The sequence below is a fragment of the Salmo salar genome, chromosome ssa04 (assembly GCF_905237065.1).
Source record: "Salmo salar chromosome ssa04, Ssal_v3.1, whole genome shotgun sequence".
In the NCBI taxonomy this organism is placed as follows: domain Eukaryota; kingdom Metazoa; phylum Chordata; class Actinopteri; order Salmoniformes; family Salmonidae; genus Salmo; species Salmo salar.
Genome location: NC_059445.1, coordinates 8,264,034 through 8,273,813, shown reverse-complemented (window position 1 = coordinate 8,273,813; position 9,780 = coordinate 8,264,034).

Genomic DNA, 9,780 nt, shown 5'->3' with positions numbered 1-9,780 from the left:
TAACCTCTGACTCCTCCCGCAAAATGAAACATTTGCCTCAAAACAGTTTTACCTGTGTTCAAAATCAAACACTGCTCTCAAATCATAAACAAAGTGATCAAAATGATATACACTCTCAAGCAGTCAGTAAACAATACACGGAAAAATAGAAAACACATTGTTCAAAACATACAATTCTCAGGAAGAAGTACATTTTTAATCTAAAAAAATATTCATATTTTTCCGTCACTGTCCTTTGATGAATGAAAACATGTTCTATCTTAGTAGCTCAAAATTGATCAGAAATTACTACTCTGCTTTGCTCTTTGCAATTTTGTTTTTTGTTCTTCCGCCTCCTTGTACCCCTATTGTTACAGTACTGTACCCTGCATCTCACAAACTTGTCCTTTGTCTCTGTGATACTGTAATTCTTGTTCTTTGTTGATATGAACCTGCAACCAGTCAAAATCTATTGAGCAGTCAGTACTGTTAATAAATGGAAAGCACAATGTTCAGGGCCATACAATTTGTCCATTGTACAGTATACAGCCTACAATGCACTGTACTACAGTATACAATACTAAAAGGGACAAAAATCAAAGGAGTAAACATGTGATCAATGTGCTTCTTCTTGTCTTTGGGCTGGGTCAGGCCAGAGCACTTCGTCAACATCACAAGCAATATTGTGCCTCCTGATGCAACGGGGGAAGAAGCCTCTTGTGTGCCGTATCCAGCCCTGACATGATTCCTCACCTATATCACCACAGGCTAAATCCATGGCTTGCAGCAGATTTACTCTGGTGTAGGGTTGTCTATCATACACTTTCCATCTCCAAGAGGAGAAATCTCCTCAATCGGATTCAGGAAAGGCGAGTATGGAGGGAGGTACAAGTTCATAAACTGCCCATTGATGTTAAACCATTCCCTTACCTGAGCAGCTCGGTGGAAACTGACATTGTCCCACACTATCACATAGGTGGGAATGGGATTCTCATTTAGCTCTTGACCCTGCTGCGCCTGAACCTGCTGCTCAAATAAAATATCTCTTAGATTGGCAATAAATGTTAGAAGGTGCTGGGTGTTATATGGCCCGAGTGTAACATGGTGATGTAGAACACCATGGTTGCTGATAGCAGCACAGATTGTGACATTGCACCTCGTTGACCAGGGACTTCAACAATGGCCCGCTGTCCAATCATGTTTCGGCCTCTCCTTCTCCTCTTTGTTAGATTGAAGCCTGCTTCATCGACAAAGATGAACTCATGGGGTCTGTCCAAGGATTCCACGTCAAATATTGTGTGGGTAGAAATTCAATATACTGTATGTAGGATTTTGTAAGTCGTACAGAGACCGTGCTATACTGTAGAATACAATTAGGCCTACTGTATGCACTTCTGATTCACATACATTGTATGTACTGAAGAGTAATGTCATTCACATAGTATGTGTTAGTACTGTAGACAATCTGGATTACAGTAAATGTTTCTGAATGTACACTTACTTGCACATACTGAGCTCGCAGTTCTTTCACCCTTGGTGAGTTGAGCTCAAAAGGTACTCTGTATACTTGTTTCATTCGCATCCTGTTACGATGGAGGACACGGTCAATTGTGGAAATGCTCACACTGTCGATTCCCTGGAAGTGTGTGTTGTCTTGTATCACTCGTTCCTGGATTTCTCTGAGTCGTATTGCATTATCTTGAAGGACCATGCCAACTATAACGGTCTCTTGCTCCCGAGTGAATATAGCTGTCCTTCCACCTGCATGTGGCAGCCTTGCAATTCTACAAAAAGTAGTTGTGCAGTTACAAAACATATTCATGCAGTACAATACATACAGTGATTAACTTTACAAATGTCTATTGAAACAGCTGCATATAATGTAGTACAGTAAATTACAAAAATACAGTAGTATACTGTACCTGTTCTCTTCTCTGAATGTCCTTACTATGGTGGACACAGAAAATCGGCTCAAATTGGGTTGCACTCTAAGTCCTGCTTCCCTCATTGTCAGTCCATGGACAAGAACATGGTCTTTAACTGTTGCTCGAATTTCATCAGATATTTCCACTCTTTGTCTTCCTCTTCCTCTTCGTCCTCCTCTTCCTCTTTCTTGCCCTCCTCCTCCTCGTCGCCCACCTCGCATACGCACTCGTCCTCGTCCTCTCACATTGTTTCTTCTATCCATTCTCAGACTTTCTCCTTCCCACCTTCAACAACCTGTTTGCTCTCTGAATTGGCTTATATTGGTTGTGTCGCTGTAAGGGCTGTCTTCAGGAATGGACCAAAATGCAGTGGAGTTAGTATTCATCTTTCAATTTAATTAGAAAGAACACTATACAAAACAAAAACAAGGAAACTGACAGCCAATAGTCCTGTCAGGTGCAACCACACTAAACAAGAAACAATTACCCAACAAACCCCAGTGACAAACAACTCCTACATATGTGACTCCCAATCAGGAACAACGATTCCCAGCTGTTCCTGATCAGGAGTCACAAGACACACACCAGACTGCCACGTCCTGACCCCCAAACTACTACACCAGCTCCATCTGCTGGTCAGGACGTGACAGTACCCCCCCCTCAAGGTGCAGACCCCAGAATGCACCTAACCACAACAACAAAAAACCACCAACAAACAAAATCCCCAACAAAACCCTAAAACAGTAACCCTAAACAATAAGGGAGGGAAGGGAGGGTGGCTGCCGTCAACGACGGCACTGTGCTACACCCTCCCTCCCCAACCCACCTATCCTGGAGGCGGCTCAGGCTCTGGCCGTTCCAGGCAGTCTGGGCAGTCTGGCAGCTCGGGGCAGTCTGGGTAGTCTGGGTAGTCTGGGCAGTCTGGCAGCGCGGGACAGTCTGGGCAGTCTGGCAGCTCGGGACAGTCTGGGCAGTCTGGCAGCTCGGGACAGTCTGGGCAGTCTGGCAGCTCGGGACAGTCTGGGCAGTCTGGCCGCTCCGGCAGTTCAGGGCAGTCTGGCCACTCCGGCAGTTCAGGGCAGTCTGGCCACTCCGGCAGTTCAGGGCAGTCTGGCCACTCCGGCAGTTCAGGGCAGTCTGGCCACTCCGGCAGTTCAGGGCAGTCTGGCCACTCCGGCAGTTCAGCGCAGTCTGGCCACTCCGGCAGTTCAGGGCAGTCTGGCCACTCCGGCAGTTCAGCGCAGTCTGGCCACTCCGGCAGTTCAGCGCAGTCTGGCCACTCCGGCAGTTCAGCGCAGTCTGACCTCTCTGGCGACTGTTGACTGGCGGGCAGCTCTGACGACTGTTGACTGGCGGGCAGCTCTGACGACTGTTGACTGGCGGGCAGCTCTGACGACGACTGTTGACTGGCGGGCAGCTCTGACGACGACTGTTGACTGGCGGGCAGCTCTGACGACGACTGTTGACTGGCGGGCAGCTCTGACGACGACTGTTGACTGGCGGGCAGCTCTGACGACGACTGTTGACTGGCGGGCAGCTCTGACGACGACTGTTGACTGGCGGGCAGCTCTGACGACGACTGTTGATTGGCGGGCAGCTCTGACGACGACTGTTGACTGGCGGGCAGCTCTGACGACGACTGTTGACTGGCGGGCAGCTCTGATGACGACTGTTGACTGGCGGGCAGCTCTGATGACGACTGTTGACTGGCGAGGCTGGGTTGACACACTAGACTCCTGGTGCGTGGTGCTGGTACTGGGCGTACCAGATTGCGAACACGCACCTCCATGCTAGTGCGGAGAGCTGGCCTGGGGCTCCATTCTTGCCCCGCAAAACTCCCCTTGTGCCCCCCCCTAAAAATTTCTTGGGGGTGCCTCCCGGTTTCCCTTACCTCGCCAGCCTTCTTCCGCTACTTGGTCCTTTGTTGGTGGGTAATTCTGTAAGGGCTGTCTTCAGGAATGGACCAAAATGCAGTGGAGTTAGTATTCATCTTTCAATTTAATTAGAAAGAACACTATACAAAACAAAAACAAGGAAACTGACAGCCAATAGTCCTGTCAGGTGCAACCACACTAAACAAGAAACAATTACCCAACAAACCCCAGTGACAAACAACTCCTACATATGTGACTCCCAATCAGGAACAACGATTCCCAGCTGTTCCTGATCAGGAGTCACAAGACACACACCAGACTGCCACGTCCTGACCCCCAAACTACTACACCAGCTCCATCTGCTGGTCAGGACGTGACAGTCGCATCATTTGAAACAGGTTAAATCAATTTTGAGTGGTTGTGTTCAATCAATGACATGTGTTCTCTATTTGTATTTGATTGTTGCCACTTGTGTTTACCAGTATGGATGACATGTGCATTAGAGTGCAGAATGTGTTTTGAGAATGTGAATGTGTTTAGAGTTTTGCTGAAAAGTCTAAGTGAGATCTGCAAATTGTGTTTTACCATGTGAAATGGTTTAAGGTATTGACAACAGACTGCATAATTAGCTAAATGAGTCCAGGCAACTGAGAACTTTGTTCAGCCAATGGGTTTTAGTGTTTTAGCAATTGAGAAAAACTGTAAATGTTATCATGAGAGGTAAGGCTTTTGTGGTTCTGAGCACATTCAACTACAACGGTGTCCTGTCTTGGAGGAAAACTACACAGAGCTTAAAAAATCAAATCAAATTGTATTTGTCACATGCGCCGAAAACAACAGGTGTAGACCTTACAGTGAAATGCTTACTTACGAGCCCTTAACCAACAATGCAGTTTTAAGAAAATACCCCCCAAAAAGTAAGAGATAAGAATAACAAATGATTAAAGAGCAGCAGTAAATTAACAATAGCGGGGCTATATACAGGGGGTACCGGTACAGAGTCAATGTGCGGGGACACCTGTTAGTCAAGGTAATTGAGGTAATACGTACATGTAGTTAGACAGATCTTACCACCCGTCTTACTGGTTCTCCTATTCAAGTCCCCTTCAGATCCGCCTCAAGGTTATGCTATTAAACATAAAGTCTAAGTGCTCTAACTGTATACTATTCCTTGAGTGTGCAAATAAAGAGTTAATGATTTGTAAGTCTTTGAAGAATTTTAGTAGCCAAACAGACACCATACAGACACAGTTAGAAGGAGAGGATTGTTAGCTCAGCAGCTGTGAGTGATGTGAGTGATGTGAGTGACGTGAGTGATGTGCGTTGTGTGTGAATGTGGTGCAGCAGATCAACTGACATTGACTGACAATTTCAAGTGTGTTATTTGAAAGTGGGCTAGATTCGTTTTAATGTGGAATACGGCAACATTTGTGGTTTTATTCATACACATTGTCTACGTAAGAAACCTGGTTGACACAGCAAGTAGGCCTACAGCATGTCCCATGGGTGTGTTACACTCTTACACTGTCACCTGTTTTTAAGCTGCTATGATATTATGACAATAGCTAGAAGGTGCTGAATCTAACTAGACCTGAATAACCCAAATATGCACTTAAAAAACGTTTGGGTTGATCGACAAGAGCACAGGTAAGTGGAAACATCACGCAACTTTACATTTTTTTGGAGAACATGAAACTGCATGAACTTAATTCCAAAAATGTGAAGTCATTTAGAGAATGGTGTGTGTTTGTTCATGGCTTTCCGGGAGGACTGACTCATTAGGCAAAAGGAAGACTGACTCATTAGGCAAAGGCAGGACTGACCCATTAGGCAAAGGGAGGACTGACCCATTAGGCAAAGGGAGGACTGACTCATTAGGCAAAGGGAGGACTGACCCATTAGGCAAAGGGAGGACTGACTCATTAGGCAAAGGGAGGACTAACCCATTAGGCAAAGGCAGGACTGACCCATTAGGCAAAGGCAGGACTAACCCATTAGGCAAAGGGAGGACTGACTCATTAGGCAAAGGGAGGACCAACCCATTAGGCAAAGGCAGGACTGACCCATTAGGCAAAGGCAGGACTAACCCATTAGGCAAAGGGAGGACTGACCCATTAGGCAAAGGGAGGACTGACCCATTAGGCAAAGGGAGGACTGACCCATTAGGCAAAGGGAGGACTGACCCATTAGGCAAAGGCAGGACTAACCCATTAGGCAAAGGGAGGACTGACCCATTAGGCAAAGGGAGGACTGACCCATTAGGCAAAGGCAGGACTAACCCATTAGGCAAAGGCAGGACTGACCCATTAGGCAAAGGCAGGACTGACCCATTAGGCAAAGGCAGGACTAACCCATTAGGCAAAGGGAGGACTGACCCATTAGGCAAAGGGAGGAACTACCCCATTAGGCAAAAGGACTAAAGCACACTCAGCATTTTGGCCTACTCGGCAGAGAGCACTGTGTAATCGATCCCATGCAAATATTTTTTTTTCCCTTCTGCCAACCTGTCAGGCTGATATTATTAGGCTAATGTGTGGTGACTAAAGGGCTGCCATCACTCCCTGACTGCATCTGCGAAAAGGGCTTGTCGTGTACCAAACCCAATGGAATTAGACAATATAGGCCTACAGTCAGGAGTTTTCAGTTGTTTTTACTTTGAGGGTTGAGGTACAACTTGCTGTTTTGGTGTGTGATGTTAGGCGCCATCTACCTGGGATTCTTAGTACTACTACTACAATACTTTGAATAGAGAAGGATAACAGCAGGAATAGTTCTGGGGCTCATCCAGACTGATATAGACAGATATTGAGGCTGATCTTTGTCTTCACACGTTCATTCATAAAACCATCATGTTGCATACATGTTTACGGTTTTAACCAATCAGCATTCAGGATCGTTGTGTATAGACAGATATAGTAATGATGTCACAGGAGGATGCTGAGGGGAAGACGGCTCATAATAATGGCTGGAACGGAGCCAATGGAAACCATGTGTTTGATGTGTTTGATACCATTCCACCTTGAGCCATTACTATGAGCCCGTTCTCCCCAATTAAGGCACCACCAACCTGCTGTGAATGATATGTATGGAGGTATAAAAAAAACACACATGAAGACCTAACCTTTTCCATTTGGCTGTTCAGTAACCCACAATATTACTACGCGAGAGCTTTCAAATTTGACCAGTCACTGATTTCCTCATAAAACATTCAAATAATTGCAATATTTTCGCATAAATCAAATCACCGCAATCCAAAGACGGCTCCCAATTTCAACCAATAACCGCACGTCTAACGCATAATACTGTTCAATCAAGCCACACTTCAACTATCTTTTCCCATCTCCTCTGAGTGAGAGGTGTAGATTTTGCATCTCTCTGACAGAGTAAAGATAAGCAAACCACTGCTAGAAAAAACTCCTGTGTGTGTGTGTTCGTAAAGATACAGTATCCTCATGCAATAGATTCAAGTGAAGTACTTAAACAAGTGTGTAAATAGACGTATTAGTAGATAATTCATGCTATATTAACCCTGGAATACATGTGTCATCATTCAGCATTGTTAGTAATCATATACTGTAGCCTAAAGGGCAGTGATATTTAACACAGTATTATTATATTATACTGTGCTTGACATTATTACTACAATAACATACAAGAAACTTGAGGAAGAAAGGCTCCAAAAAGGGAATATAAAAGAGACAGATTCTCGATACACAATTGAATTGAATTGAATCATCAAACATACACCAAACATCACAATGGCATGAGTAGTTCAAACATGAATAATGAGACTACACAATATAAAGGAGACATTATGTAGTGAGGAAATTATTCATTTAGATTGTATAGACTTAAACTGTCAAATCATTTAACATATAACTATAAAACAACGAGTATAGCCATCTTATCAAACATCAATATCACTACATATAATCAAGTGATTATTATAATGTTCTACATTCATAATGAATTACATAACTTCACATATAATCATGTTATTCCCCTGTAGTTATCCCCAGAAAAATGTTACTGTTAATGTTAAATCTGTTTCCTGCTGTTTACGTTAAGTAGACTCAGTGATATGAGCAGCAGGGGGAACCATAGATATTACAGAGTTGGCACGATATAAGAGGCAGCACCGAGTACCCACTCAGAACGCATGCACGTTTGCTTCACTCAATGTGATAGTTGCGTGACAAGTGCTGAGAAGATTAGCCTCTCGATTGGGTCATTATGTGGAAGTTGGCCAAATATGCTAAGTCTACCTTTATACAATCCTAGTTGTTCTCCCCGCTACCCCTGCCTGCACAGAGACATGGCACCTTCCCAGCCCTGTGGAGGAAGAGGAGGGCCTGGACAGAACTGCCCATAATGGAGAAGAAGACAAGGGGTGGCGCTATTTCACACAGGTTTTTCTTCTCTGAAAACAGATGCACCATTGATGCCATGATGATCGTTGGCACATAGTTGACCAGCAGCATCACCAGTATGATGGAGACGATCCTGAAAGCTCTCTTCTTCTGCAGGTTTCCCCCCTCTTTCTCCTTCCCTCCATCTCCCGGGCCGGGCTTCTTAAGAACCCTGAGGATGGAGAGGCTGCAGAACAAGTCCACTGACAGTATGGGGAGGAATATGCCAAGGTTATTGTATACAGATAATATTATGTAGTTGATTACACCGAACACAATAACTAAGAGCCAGACTACACCACAACGCCCCACCCTGTATCTCAGGGGTTTGTACTTCAGGAAGACCACAGGGTGGACCACCGCCAGGTAGCGCTCTACACAGATACAGCACTGGAACAGGGGCCGGGCTGCAAAGACCACACCATACATGAAATTAAAAGCCAATTCCAAGGACAGGTTACGCAGTGTGAAAATGTTGAGTACCGACAACATGAAGAAGAGAGTGCTGGCCATCTCCACGGAGACAAGATTCAGAGTGTAGATTTCGGACTCGATGAGACTCCACCCACCGCTAGAGATGAGCCAGAGAAACCAGCCATTGGCTGGCACACCGAAGGTGAAGTCTATCATCATGACAACAACGCTAGCTGTAAAGCTGGGGGAGCCTAGACAATAGAACCGTTATGTGCTGATCTCGGTGGAGTTCATTTTCTTATCATTCTGTTTGTAGCTGTTTTGAGGGAAGAGGGAAAATTACTGTTTACTCTTTTGAAGTGGATGATATGATTATTATTATTATTTTCAGCTGGGCAGGATATCTTCACAACTGCCACGTACTTGTAATGTACATTAATCACATGTAAACACTGTCTTCTCATACTAGAGATGATTTACTGAGATACATTCTCACTGGGCTAATGACCCAAGTATCCCTGATTCAAATTGCTAAGAGTGTAACGGTTGTCGTCTGTAGAAGAAGGGGACCAAAGCGCAGCGTGGTGAGTGTTCATATTAATGATTTAATAATAAAAAACACTTCAAACAAAACAAGAAAATTAATGACAGCCAACAGTTCTGTCAGGTCACAAAATGTACAAAACAGAAAATAACTACCCACAAACCCCAAAGGAAAACAGGCTGCCTAAGTATGACTCCCAATCAGCGACAACGATGTACAGCTGTCCCTGATTGAGAGCCATACCAGGCCAAAACAAAGAAATACAAAGCATAGAAAAAAGGACATAGAATGCCCACCCAAATCACACCCTGACCAAACCTAAATAGACATAAAAAAAGGCTCTCTCAGGTCAGGGCGTGGCAAAGAGCCAACAGCACCCCTCGATCTGTGATCTTTCTCATTCTCTGTGACCTCAACTGAAATGTACAACATTATGACAAAATATAAAAATATTGCCTTTGTTTGACAACTCCTTTCAATGAATATTCTTACAACTTTTCAACTACAAACAAACTGTATATATGTTGCAAAAACATACAGTTTTGTATACTAGACACAATCCACACATGAGAATAGGTCATCTTTAGCAGTTTGTAACAATAGTAATGTAATAATATTAAAAGTATTTTATATAA